This window comes from Camponotus vicinus, unplaced genomic scaffold (genome assembly GCF_025532165.1).
Source record: "Camponotus vicinus isolate PSW18456_S1 unplaced genomic scaffold, iyCamVici1.0 SCAF_8, whole genome shotgun sequence".
Classification (NCBI taxonomy): domain Eukaryota; kingdom Metazoa; phylum Arthropoda; class Insecta; order Hymenoptera; family Formicidae; genus Camponotus; species Camponotus vicinus.
The window spans coordinates 13,202,568-13,217,773 of record NW_028141980.1 but is presented as its reverse complement, the minus strand read 5'-3'; the positions used below and the strand labels follow the sequence as shown (position 1 = coordinate 13,217,773).

General features: G+C 36.1%; 1 protein-coding gene and 1 long non-coding RNA gene across 3 annotated transcripts in view; one reads left to right on the top strand and one right to left on the bottom strand.

Annotated features, from left to right (window-relative positions):
• LOC145975430 (uncharacterized) overlaps nucleotides 1-15,206 on the bottom strand; it is a 50,774-nt gene that overhangs the window by 30,096 nt on the left and 5,472 nt on the right. For both annotated transcript variants that reach the window (XR_014439971.1, XR_014439970.1), the window contains exon 2: nucleotides 13,212-13,748. This is a non-coding gene — a long non-coding RNA (uncharacterized LOC145975430). The remainder of the gene's footprint in view (nucleotides 1-13,211; nucleotides 13,749-15,206) is intronic.
• LOC145975428 (uncharacterized) overlaps nucleotides 1-15,206 on the top strand; it is a 36,513-nt gene that overhangs the window by 17,206 nt on the left and 4,101 nt on the right. The window lies entirely within an intron of this gene.

The window sequence follows — 15,206 nt, the reverse complement described above, 5'->3', positions numbered from 1 at the left end:
GAAGGAATGAAAATCTCGTGGAGGATGCGCACAACGCGCTTATTCGAGTATAGGATACCGATAAGGTCCGCGACCTGCTGTCTGTAGCCTCGTGCATTGAAGCACAGGTATCTACTTCGCCTCCAGCACACTTAACGTTACTACCTGTAATCGCCGTAGCGAGTCTGGTATTCGACGGCAACGAGCGGGACTGGATATGACGTGAAAATAAACATTCTTCTGGAGATTGATACTCGTTGATTAATCATGAACTATAGGACAAAAAAAAATATTTTTTTCTAATCATAAATTATCATCATTATTTTATATTCCTCAGAGATCAGAGACAATAAAATGAAAAATTATATGAAAAATCGACATGTAAAACATTTTTAATTTTAAATATTTTGAAAAATATTTTTGATTGAATCTATGATACTTTGCACGTTTTTATTCCGACTGTTTTCACCATTTCTATCGTATTTAAACTTGATAATGTGCTATGTAAATTTTGAAGAACTGCTGATGATATTGGAAGATGAAGGATTAATAAAAGGATTAGTATGAAGCATAAATTATAGATCCTTGCCAGTATAATGTCATTACGGTTGTTTTAACGGTTTATACTTTGCAATGAATTCTGCAAGGCGTCGGATATTCATACGATAAGAGATACGATGGGTTGTAAAGCTGCAAATATCGAGAATTACTATGTCATGTTTCACGGTTTATGCGTGAATTTTTACCGAATAATATATGACGGCAATTTGCAACTTCCAGTCGCACAATTCATGTCCCACCCATCCTGATTGAGTTACTGCAACGACAATTAACAAGAGACCCACGTCCGTTATTGCAATTATTTCACGACAAGCTATGCTGTGAACATATGTATATAGTCGAGTTGGCAAAAAAACATCAGAGGTCGAAGGAGGAAGGGAGAAAGAAAGACTTTGCAGCCAATCACGATTTTTTTTCTCTCCTCGACAACATAGGCGGCCGGCCTGTGGTTAATTAAAATGTCAACCATTAAAAATAACCACGTTCAAAGTAACGCATGTCACAATCACTGCGACAATTCTAAAATGCGATAAAACGAACGGCGTTAAATTATATATCCTCCACCTCGAAGATATAGTGGTCAGATTAACAGCTAATATTATTTTACGGTTTGGAGTATATCTATTTTAATACAGCTCGTTATATAAAATTAATTATATATATCAGAGTATATATATAATTATACTTATATCAGACAAAGTAAGTCTGTACTTTCTATTAATTTAACCATTTTTTCCCAACAAATCTAATGTTATGTCACGCAAAGATTCTGTTGGTATGGTTCGAAGAATTCAAGCACGTGTCATCGGGAGGAATCTTCCTCGTCGCGTGTTCATTGCAGCGCCAAGAAACACGCGATCGACATACCCGATTCGTGTCGGTATACTAAACGTTACGACGGAGCGACGCTCGCTTAATTGTAGCATCTTTCCTCTCCGGACGACTATTAGCTGTCGAGACGACATCGGTCGGCCGCGATTATGGCGGTACACAGTATATTGTGCAAGTGTGCGTACTATGTAGAGGTACCTTGAGTACACCCGGGCGATATGCCTTTCACATAACTGTGAGTAAATGCCAGGCCGTAGCCGCGGCTCTCCACCTCCTAGATGAAACTTATCCTCTATCTATCCCGTCGAGCAGTAAGCAATAACCTGTTCTCGAAACGAAAAGCTACGATTCTGACCTATATCCGTTCGTACATACAACATCCGATTCTAATCCGCGAGTTCCTTCTGCCCCCATCGCTTCTTTCACGTGTCAAGTATAATTTATAACGGCCACATAAATTATTACGCGGAATTGTACAATTGGCAATTTTAATATAATAAATGAGTTCGTAACGTGTGACAGGATTGCCTTGAAATCTTGATGAAGTTCGCCGCACACAACGACAGCTTAACTATATCTTTTACCATCATGGAAATTTTATTATAATAGACATGGATGGAACGAGAATGTATTTAATTCTCAATCAATATCCGTCGCGTATAATTTAAAGTAATGAGATTTAACTGTGACAAGCTGAATATGAAAACCAAGCAACGTTTATTACACAATGAGGGATTTTATTATAGAGTTGTAGAGTTTTTTTAGATAGTCTTCGAGTCTAAAAAAATAAACGTCAATTTACGGTAATTAATTGAAGATAAATTTATAAAAATGTTGATCAACTTGTATCTACGAGCGAAACTCGCATTCAATTTAATTTAGCAAATTAATAATGAAGCGTTGACACTATATATCAAATGTGTCAGCTGCAACGAAGCTGCATCACGAAATTGCATAATTACAGATACAGCCACACTAATGAATCTTCCAGGTGATTCCTGATCTTCCACGTAACGGTAAAAGTATTTCACGAAACCACAATAACGATCCCGATGGACCAGCGAGATTTACATTCGCGAATCGATCTCGTGCATTTTGACGCGACGTCGAGTTGAAATCACGGCCCACCAGCATAAACGTGCGATTACATCGACGGCGAGAGAATGATGCAACCATCAGTCATATTAAAACTAAAAAGCCTCTCGTGTATATAAATAATTAAAAAATCACCGCTCACACATTCGACGTCAAACAACCCACATAATAAGTAGTTACTTTATAATTTTCTTTGTGACACTTATGCAACGCAAATATATCGCCTCTCTCTTTCTCTCTCAAACAAAGCTTACCAGTAAATATAGAATCGGATATCCTGTTATAGATTTTCCCTCAAGCGCCTTTAGTGCCGTGAAGGACGGTCGTTATAACGCGTGGCGGACGCACACCGGATTCTATTAAACGAGGCGCATAAAAATAAGAAAGAGGCAGGATCGACGGTAATAATTGATCATTACCGTACCGGAGCCGTTTTAATTAATTCTTTCGGTTACGCGCCTCGCGCGATTATCCCGGAGAACGATTATTAAAACGTCCTGCGGCGCGCGACTGCATAAGGATATACACCGGGCGAAATTATCCTCCTCTTCTCATCGCGGGCGCTGTCCTTCCAACGTCATGATCGTCTGACACGTGTCTACCGCGAACGAGCCTCACTTTGTTCGATTCGAAGGTGCCGAGATCGAGAAGGGGAAGAAGTTAAAAAAAAAATCCTCGGTCGATGTAGGATGTAGGATGCCGTTGACGAGAACGCGACATACTCTTCCCTCGTTCTCGAGAACGTCGGCGAGAGACTCTCGGCGTCCTTGCCGGCGAACACACGCTGTTGTACCCATGTCTCAATTAAAATCTAGTTGAAAACCGACACGCTCGCGATATTTCGCATCTCATATAAACCGACGAGACAAACGGGTTATTCTTCCAGACGGAATCTTATACCAATGGGTCGGATACGTATATCTTTGCGTTTATCTGAATAACTGCTTCGGAGTTTTTACCGAAGATCGCTGCGGACATGTAACAATCGCGAAACTGATACTTCAATTGACGGAGAACAAGAGATAAAGACGCCCGTTAAGGAAAGGATGCGTCAAGAATTTCAAAAATTACTCGTCAAACTTCCTTGAATAATGTCTTGATATAATACGAACTTAATATTAATATTAATATATAATAATTAATATAAAATATTTCCTATAAAAATAAAATTGTATGCTTTAAAGATATAATTTACAGACGCATATTTAAATCATTTTGATTGTCCAGAAAAATTCGATGAAAGAATAATTTTGAGAGAAAGAATAACACTCTCAATAGGCATTATTTCTTATAGTTGCTCTTAGATGCAAGTACGGCAGGCCTTTCACGATCATGAGCGCAATTCGTGTAATCGCATTTACCTTCAACCGAGCTCCGCTCGCACGCACGAGTCGGTCGCGTTTATGCCGTGTCGGTGGCTAAATGTCTCTCTTCTTGCTCTGCTTTCCTGACGTAATCGCGCAAGGCCGCGACGAGAAATCGCTCCGAGCGGGACGCTGTCCATTTGTAAAATACTTGGAACAACCAATTCTCAATGATACCCGGCGATATCATAACAGTCGCTCGACATTACCATAATCATCAATCGTCGCTTCATTACGATTTCCGTGTGTCAGCAGTATCATGAATAAGAAACAGATTAAAATCGTTAATATATGTTTTGCCTCTCCAAACTTCAACATTTATTATTATAAAAATTTATTATTTTTATTATTTATTCTTTTTATTTATTATTATTATAAAAATTTATTCTTTTTATTATTTATTATTTTTATTTATTATTATTATAAAAATTTTAAATTATATAATTATATAAAAATTTTTAGGACGATGTGTTTTACATACGCAATACGTCAATGTTTGAGGCTGTACTTTCGAGACTGACTATACGCGGGTCACGTTTACTACCACTCGTTCTCATTTACTCCAGTAATTGCCACTCCGTTGTCGTCGAACTTGCAGAGGATCGACAAGAGGTGCAGCAAACCGATGGCAGGCTACTTGCCAATTCTTGTGCACCGGTCGGACAGTACAATAATCGTTTATCGCTTCATTCGCCGACCATTATAAGAAAGCATCGTCGGTAATAACGTCTCCCGCTGCGATCATATATCGTCCTGCCAGGAGTTACGCCGCCACGGATATCGAAGGCGAATGATTTATTAACCCCTCTATCGACTTCGTTCCGCGAGAGCCGATACCGTATCCCCAGTAATTACTTGATGAGTCTATAATGCAGTAATCAACCTGTCCCGTCTCAGACATGCGAGGAAAAACCGCCCCCGCCTCCGCCTCCTCCGTCGTGTTGTGATGAATGCGAATTTCTTTATTATTCAATCGCGCCGCATTATTAAACCGATTATGTTTACACGAGCGCACATAAATTCACCATTGCGCGTACGTTTGTCTCTTTACGCATGTAAAATATGATAGGCATTTTTTTTCCTTTTATTTCTTTTCCTCCACTTTTAAATATCTCATAACGTAATGTCCATATTTAATATTTCATTACAAACACGTTTCGATCGTTTTATAATACGATTCTGAACATATCCGTAATAAGGTTGTGTTATACGTTGTATGACATGAAGATAATTCAATTTTTTATTCTTAAGAGATTTAAGTAATCTCGAATCAATAATGATAAGTTTTGAATCTTTACAAACTCGCAAATAGATAATTAATTAAATTTTGGATAAATTTTATTAAAACTCACAGTTATTTCTATAAAATTGAAGGAATATCTTCCTGCGTCTTTTTTTATTTTGTCAAGATTAATCAATATACCTGCAACGCATAAATATCGTTGCAATTCTATTCTAATTTCGAGAGGACAGATTGTTTAGAATAGATAAACTCTCCCGTTATAAAGGATCGTTATAAAAAAATAACGTTTTTACACACACACACAATACGTAAGCATTAAAAATATCTTGAGCAAATCTCAATATTTTTCTTTGATCTTGAGGCATATTTGAAAAGTCAATGACACCTTCTGAATAAGGAAAATATGAGAAAAAATGACCGAAAATAATATTGCATCATTTTACAAGTCATTGTCTCACACTTAAAGGATCTATAGCTACTATTGTTCTGACGGGGCATTTTTGTCCGTTTTAGGTCGGGATCTTCTTTCCTCATCTGACCAACAAAAAGACAAGCTTTTTTCACGTAATCGACCGTAATTTCTGAACTTTCTCTTTCAGAGGCAACGCCTCTATATCGAATGCACGAAAGAATGTAACTCCGACGATTCCTACCGCAAATTGATCTGCGAATGCATTGGCATTTTCATTTGAAACAGCGTGAAAACATTGCACGAATATTACGGAAGCATAAAAGTAAAAAAATATAACGTTAGATACGTTAAAAATTACGATATTGTAAAGAACATAAAGATGTCTTTATCTATAAATGTAAATAGATCAATAAATAATCGATTCAAAATGATCTTGCTAGCAATTTTTCACTGTATTTACATAAAAAAATAATGACATGTATCTGTATAATAAATGCATAAACTTATGACTTTTAATATTTTACATTAAATCTGATTGATTAAATATAATGAACAAAATTAAGATTTAATATATATTTTGGAATTAGCAAGTTTTTTCTGACTTTTAAATTCGATCCAAGTGACGTTTGATTCGCAATCGAATCTCGCTTGAACGCTGTACATGAAAATGCAAACACACGCCCACGCACAAGGAAATCATTAGGATGATGTATCTGATACGAGGTGTCGCGATTCGATCATCCGAATACCTTCGATATATGCATTTATTATAACTTTCTTATATACAAGACTCTTCTGTGACACTGTAACCTCGCGATTATTCAATGCTGAAAAAGCATGCACGTTTTCGAAATCGCAATGCGTTTTCACTTTGGTCCTTTATAACGGGAGAGTTTATCTATTCTAAACAATCTGTCCTCTCGAAATTAGAATAGAATTGCAACGATATTTATGCGTTGCAGGTATATTGATTAATCTTGACTGCTGTATAGATTTTTATTGGATTCGATCTGATAAATGATTTTATTTAGATAGGGATAGAAGAACTTGTTAGTAGAATTGTGTATAGAGATTTTAAAAGGTTAAATAAGATTTAATAAGAAATTACACATTGTGGAGTTTAGAAAATTAATATAGAATATTTAATTTTGAAATAAACTGCTAAAAATGTATACGTTAATTCCATTATATCCAAATATAGTATTGGTAATAATAATACTTCATGTGGGATACTTTTTCCGAACTTGCACAACCAATTTGCTTAAAAATCTCGCGGTTCCTTCAGGCGTCGCTTGTCATGTCGCGTTTATAAGACGTGCGAACGTGCTCTCGCCCGCGTCTCTTACGTAAATTATTTAGAAGCCGCGTGTGGGAGGGTGTATTTATATCGACGGCAAGACTCGGAGTACGAAATTACGCCACTGTTTCCATTGTGTAAGCATTGTCGACGTACGCTAGTTAAACTTTCGCTCGACGGACATTGAAAACTGACCCTTGACTGTCTTGACGATAAATTTGCAGATATCTGATCGAAGGATACATTTAATGGAAAAAAGTATCACTCAAACAGAAGTAAACATTATTTCGAAAATGTAGATAATTTAGATAGCATTTGAAAGAGCAATTACGTCCGACTTGCTTATTTATGAAAATATTTTATCTGACATCTTGAATTTTCACGAATAAAATTATTTTTTAAATAAAAATTATGTCTATATTTATATATACCAAGAATGAATATAATAATAATTGATATTATACATTTTTTATTTTAGTTTTTCCGAATTAAAATTTTTGTATCAAATAATTTTCTATATGTAATAAAAAATAAATATGAATATCATGCCGAGTCAGACTTCGTAATATTAATTCACGTTAATTTAAAATATTTTACGGATCCATAGAGATTAATTATATAATTAATCGCTTAATAATTGCATTCGCCTCTTTCACAGAAATTATCCGAAATGAGTATTCGCTGATGCAGGGAAAGGTTTTTTTTGGATTAAATTGTTCTACATAATTTCATTTTGTATAAAAAAATTTAACATACGACATAATCGTGAATAATGAAGAACCGATAAGGAAAACAGATGAAGTCCATGACGCGGAGTAAATTCGGGATTTCGGATTAAGATATTTAATTTGATGATTACGTTCTACAAGTCGACATCTTAGCACCAACTGATTTTATGTCGCGCTTCGACATAATTTAATTACATCTTTTTTGTGATCATATTATTTGTATTTATGTATGTACGTGAATGTATGCACGATATATTTGAATATGCATATATATCAATAGAACTTTCCCCGAAGCTATCATCTCTTGCATCATTAAACTTTCTTATTACGACTGCCCGTCCGAACTTTTAAGATCAATTCGGATGATATTTCATAACTATTACATTACGTTACGTTCATGTTAAACGCGATGCATCCCGATATGGAGCGAATCATATAGAAATCTATGAATGATATATTCGCTACAAATAGAACATACATTCGTAATATACAGAAGTAATGTGCCATAACACAAATTATAAGTTAGAGTCGCCCTTATGCTTCATCTCAGACAGATCTTAACGATAGCATTTTACTGCGGCATTTCGCTTAGTAATTTAAACAGTGAATGATATAAAGTGTAAGAATGTGTTTCTAGTTTTATATTTATCAAGTATGAAAAATTATACAAACAAAGTTACACATAGAATAGTTAACATATTTATATTTAAATATAGAGATATAGAGATATAGAGATTAGATGTGATAAAACAAATGTATTTTATAAAAGTATCTTATCTTTAAGTGATCTGTATAGAAGATCTGTATTTTAAATCATGTTCAATTGAAGTGAATAAAAATTAAATATTTTTTTTTAATTATTCGTGAGATTATTCAAAAGAAAAACATAATATTATTATAGAGCAGGGTCGAAACGTCGTCGACAGCATACTTTAAACATATATTTTTACGCTTCTTATTGTATGTAAATGGAACAACTTTACAAAGTTTCTATCATAATATATATTATTACTATGGCGCATCATTGCCTGCGACTTTGGTTCCTAGTCTTCTTTTACTTCTTATTAGATTTGTATCATTTGAACTATTTTTACATATTAAAAATTTTTCACTTATTTAATTGAGGAACTAATTGAGCATCAAGTGTATATTTAAATTAATTTGAGACAGATTTTAACAAAAATTTATTTCAAAACTAATCGCTAAATGGACAAAAAGTTGAATATTAATGGTACTAAGATGTGTTCTTGAGCTAATTTTTCCTGACGAAAGATTAACAATTTTTCTGACAAAGGTTTGTCTGACAAAGTGTGTGAATCGGAATTCAATAAAGATCTATTTCATCCTCCTATACAATTGTGTTGCGCGCACCATATAATGTCTATACATTTACGCACCACACCCAACCGCAACCTTGGATCTCTTTCGCAGATTCCTCAGAACCTGCTCGTGTCATTTACTTCACCATTCGAACAATCTTTCGATCATATGCTTCACGTATTTATGTCCGCATCACGGAGAACTGGATATGCGCCAGAAAAATCCCAAAGGCAGAAATCAATCTTTCTAACGAAACAATATGATATGCATTTTATCTTGTTTATCTTCCCTATTCAGAGTTTATTAATGCGAGCAGCAAATTGTCATTTTGAATAATATTTTCATAATGATGAATGAAAATTATACATCCTATTAGATGATATATATAGAAGGTATTTTCAGTTTAGAATCAATTACTTGATACCATTAATATTCAAGTAATTTTATAAAAGAGATACTTAATTTCTATTCACTTCAAGAGTCCTTCATTTGTGATATTTATTTCAGATTTTACAATCATAAAGCTACTGTATTCGTTTTGAAATTCTGACACTTGATTTATTTGAAAGATCTTGACGCATGAGAAAAGATGAAACGACATGTGTCTGAACACGTGTCATTGGCAAGAGAAGCTTGTCTTTCTGGCCGAAATTAAAACGCCCAGATATCTACAAAGATATGTTTGAAAAAACGTTGGAACGAGAGCGAGGGCATTAACTCGATTCGCGCCCACCTTGCGTCTCACAAATCCGTGATTCTTTGACGATGACGGGATCGTCTTTTAAGACGAGCCGCACCTGCATATTGTTTATAACTCTCGCCGAGTATCATCGGATAAATCCATCCGTCCGGAGACATCGTCTCTTCATGGTACCCACGCGAATTCCTGTGCTCATTATTGGCTAGTATATCGCTGTGTCATTGATTTCATTCCCGAGCTTAATATAGATCATATAATCACTCCAGTCTCGTTTGATTTACTTCCGGGGATACGTTGACTTTCAAAGAGCGCATTCGATCTTAATTGGTTCCAACGTACACAAAAATGCCCGTAAGAAAGAATAATTATCGCCCGTCATTGACATGTTGTGTATGCGAAATATTACAAGCAATTTATGCGATACGATATAATGAAATGCCAAGATGAAACGCTAAGAATATTAAATACACATTATCTAATTTTCAATAACAATAAATATCTTTTCCGACTATTGAATCTCGAATTTAAATAATCTTTGTTAAATAATGTTTATAATTAATCGAGAAATCAATTTCGTATTCTTATCTATATTTACAGTCGCAAAACTACGTTCCACTTATTTAACTCGTAGCTGATAGATTTGCAGTGAATCAACATCAAAAGCACTAATCTTCTTAATTTGATTTCCAATTATTTATCTGTGATCGAGAATAATCACGCTCCTTTTCAAGTACCTTACGCGAGATGTAAGAGATAATATATTTGTATGATAAATGGAGAACGAGATAAAGAATAATCAATGTAAAGAAATAACGACTTTGTTAGCGCACGAAAAGGAATCTCGATCTCAGATGTATAAGCGTGACGAAACAAGTTACCCCCGATACAGTTTTTCGCACAGATATATTAACATAATTTATCGCACATCGAACTTGTCTCGAAAGAAAAAAAAAGCAAACATCCTCAATAAAGACAATCTTATGCGCGTACAGTGTACATAATTGATTATGAACCTTGACGTGATAACTTTTCGCCTCTCGGTAATGAGCGTATCTCTAAAAAAAAGACGTTCGCGCGGACAAGGAAAAAAAGCGTAATAAATAAAAATATCTGATATATCCCGCAGAAAAAATAAGAACGCACGCGCGAGCGATGTGTCTAATTTAGCCACGTCGAAAGATCATTAATCTTCGCGCATATTAAGTCTCGTAACACGAGCGGCACGATCGTCGCTCTTTCGTTTAATAAACGACGCTGTCGCGTGGGATGCATCGATTATGAGAATGCATACCCGTGAACGTGCGTGCGCCTTCGACCAGATATACCCGACGCACATACTCGGGAATGACTCGACTCCCGTTGCGGTGACCTCAGCCGAGGTGTCCGACCACGACAGAGTACGTGTTCTCCTTTCAACAGGAAACCCAACGCTCTATTCGACCGCGGTCGGCCGCGCGCCTTTTAACATCTCGCCGAGCCTTATAAATCGGCGGATATTAATCCCGTGCATATTTATAATTTCTTCTGCGCGCGTGTATAACGCGAACGAAATTTATGAGAGCGCGCACGAGCCGAAGACAGCATGATTAATCCCCGATACACAAGTATCGAGCAAACATCGAGCTCGCGCGTCCGCCGTTATGGCATCGATAACCATCCCGGGGGGAGTATTAATCTCTCGGAAAGAATTAACCGTGCAGAGCATGGCCGTTTAGCACGTCGCCCATGGGCTAAAATCCATTTTTTTATGTTAACATGTACATATATTACCGATACTATACGAGAAAATTGCTTTAAACTCAATGAAACCGGGAGAGGAAAATTCTTGTCGATGTTGTCGATGGTAGAGAAAATGATTAAACCAAGTAATATTTGGCAAAAAAAAATTTTAGCGATTATCAGTTGTTATGTTTTAATTTAAAATAATAAAAAATGGAAAATACAAGAAAAGCTTTAGTTTTTTAAATATGTTAAATAATCCTAATCTAGCATCAATGGCATCGTATTCACTTATAATACGTGTTCATGTAAAAGTGACTAGTAACGCGTCTATTCTCGAGACACATGCATTTCCCGTCGTTTAGTCGTATCGTACTGGTGATACCGGTTTGCGGATCTTGGCCGCTTTATTCGGAGTAACTCCTCCTCAGTCTCTTTGTCTTCCGTTTCGCAATCGCGAGGGCACGATAAGTAATAAAGGCACGAGCGAGGATAAAGTCCTGCGAGCGCGCTGTAAATCGCCGCGAAATAATTGCCGAGAAGCATCATCGATAAAAGAAATTGCAAAGACTGTATTCTGGACGTCAAATCCAGATTTATTTCAGCGAAATAAAGATTTCATTCTTTACTCGGCACATTTTTCTCCTCGAAACATATTATTATTAATCATATCGTATTTATTACGTCCTTAACAATGACGTAAAAATTTGACGTTTAAGTGAAAAAGTATCGACGATGGAGCCGAGCGAAAATAATACATCGTAAAGTAGCTGTTTGTACACCTACGCTGCGAGTCTCCCTACCACCCCTCTCCTGTCTTTCGTATCGTACCCCGCCCTTTCTCTGCACCTTCGTTTCTCATGTTGGCGAGGTGATCAGTAGCGGCTTCGGGCACACTGTACATGCTCGCGTTCCATGCATAAAAATAGAACAAAGCCATATTCTTACGACTGTAGAAATCGTATAGCATAAGTAGCTTAAGGAAAAGGTAGTTAGCTGTCATGCTTACAAGAAAAAAAAAACATGTGTCAATCAAACACAATCTCTTATATCGAAGTAATAATAATATTTAAGCGAAAATAAGACGTTTATCAAAGTCGCTAATTATATTTATTATTAATTATCTTATTTATTTTTTGCATATCTGATTTGTGAATTGAAATTATCTGAAAGTCAAAATAATGAAACAAATTACAGGATCCCGAGTAAACTTTACTTTAACGTGTCGATGCGAGCTTTATTTTAACTATCTTATCGGACGAATTTATTACTTGTATCAGGGCAAGGACGACAGCGATCTTCTCGGTATCGCAAAAATCCGTGACGGCAATAAAGTCCGGAGATCCGGAAACTTTGAAATTCACAGCCTTGTATACATTTTACGCCGTTGTGATTCGCATAAAGATTATCGTGTGCAATAAGAAAAAAAGTACCATTTCGTTCTCGCGCAGCCACCATGCCACAAAGTGTCATGTAATAACGCCATTAAACGTGCGTTACGAAAGATACATACATTTTGCCAACAGAGTACATTAATAACTAATTGAAAGTGGAATATTTGTGCAACTAATTTAAGATGATTAATTGATTAACGTATTCTCATCATCTTCAAATTTCTTAAAACATGTTTGCGTTTATTTCGATGTACGAATATCATTTTAAGCGGATCTATAGACTTGTTAGAACTTTTTTTCTTCTAGTTTGAAGTACTTTTAATCATTTAAAAGAATTTTATAGCCAACGGAAGTATTTGGTTATTATTTTAATATGCTTATTAAACATAATTTTTTACACCTTTCTTTTTTATATGTATTTCGTAGTGTTAAGTTTTAATAATAATAATTATCAAAGTTAAATGTAGTATTATTCATTTAATATAAATATAGATTATGTTTGATATTAAGAAAAAATATGTTTTTCTCTCCTTAAAAACACAGTTTTTCCTTTTTGAAGAACGCTTACCTTTCACATAAATTTCCTGCTCCTCGTCTGAATATGCGAAACAGTGCATGTCCATATCATCACACGCTCCCTCGTGGCTCGACTCCTCCCTGTGCGTCCTTTCTCTCAATGTGCGTAGCAATCGTAATAAGAGATAAATTAAGCATTCATGTTTGCGCACATCGGCGGCGGCTTATCTCCTGAATTCACCGACATATGAGAAACACGCATGTCCAATTACCGCCGGGATGGCCGTCGAATTTGCTTTAAGACACTCACAATGTTGCACGATTTATTACGATCGTCAGTAAATCGAGAGATTCGTTCTTTCCCGCGATGTTCAAGAATATCCCATCGCACAGCTATTCAAATTTTTTCCTCTTCGTGAACTTTGTCGGCGCATCGAAAGACGAAGATCAACTTTTAGCGGTGATATTATGTCGAATCATTCCTCTGCGAAACACGTCACTCATGTTAACATCGTCTCCTCTGTTTGGTGTCGAGCGAAATTCATCTCAAGTTCGCACGATCCAAGTCACGTAGCCTCCACGATGATCACTATAATCAAAAAACATATGAATGTAGATTGGTTCTGTGCGTACGAGTATTTCAAATGCAGATACTACTGTATTGGCGAAGAAAAATGGCTAAAATTGCTTCAAGGTCCGCGACAGTAGTCACGAAATTCTTTAATTGCGAGTAGCAAGAATGTAAATACAAATGTGGCTTCACGATATAGACTAGATTTTCACTCTGCATTAACGTTAATTGCTACATACGCTTGCTTTATTCCAAAATTTTCATGTGGGAATATCTACGATTCACCTTCTTCTCTCAACCGTCCTATCAGAGCAGCTCTCGCCATTGTTTGCAAATGCGAATCCCAAGCGCACAGTGGTTCCGGTATTATTAGACGTAGGACTGTTACATTTAAACGACAATCTCGCCCATCATTCTTTGCAAGGTAGAGGAGCGAGAAGTCCGATAAACCATTTGCTCCCGCATAAATATCGTACTCGTGACGCTTGTTCTTACCCTGCAATCCGTCAAGGTCGCGATTACAAAGAATTGCAAGTACCTTATTATAGTTGCGATAGTCATGTATCTTATTATATGCGCGGTGATTGGAAATCGATTAAGAACACGATCGATAATCTGGCGGCTGAAAATCAGGATAGACGATAATTAGCCGTATAATTCATACACGATGCTCAAAGTTACAAGACGTTGCGAATAAATCGCGAGTAAAATTCCAATGTTAATAATCCACAAAAAAAAAGACTCATATTTCCTAGTATAAATAAAATAATAAATAATATAAAATAATAAATATTGACATTTACTTTTTTTCGTTCTTCTCGAATCTTGTATATCTTACTAAAGCTAAGAAAATTTGAAATTCAGATAATAGGAAGTAATGCGTGGCGAAATTGCGACGTATTCACGACGAGTCTGTTGCAAAATGTTCGAGATTTTCATCGGGAGAATGGCTGGCGTGTCTTTAGAGGACTTTACGAGCGAACGCGTCTCGAATAATTTATAAGTCGCACGGATGCACACCTGTCTGCGTCCTTCGTGATCTCTGCAAACGCACATGAAACGCGTAAAAGTGGTTTAATGCCCCTCAACGAAGATTTGAGAACCGACTGATCGCGTTACTGTTCGGGTTTTGTCTCGCTCCTCTTGCGGCAGAAGAGAATAAAATACTTACTCGTGCGAGTTTCGCCGATTTCGCGTGCGTTTAATGACACCACACAAAGATCGAGAGTAAAATGTTACATCCTGCAAATGGTACATCCGGTTTCTTTAACTCGGACGTTTTACTTTGTAATTCGAATATTGGTACAACTTCATTCGCGTGCCATTTTTTATTCCACCGGCTAGTTTAAATTGAATACTTAATACGCTTCTTATCTCCTTTGTTGCAATCTTTCCTATTGTTATATGGCTAATTTAAATTTTATGTACTTATTGTAAAAAATAAATATGAAATTTTTGATACATATGTTAAGATAT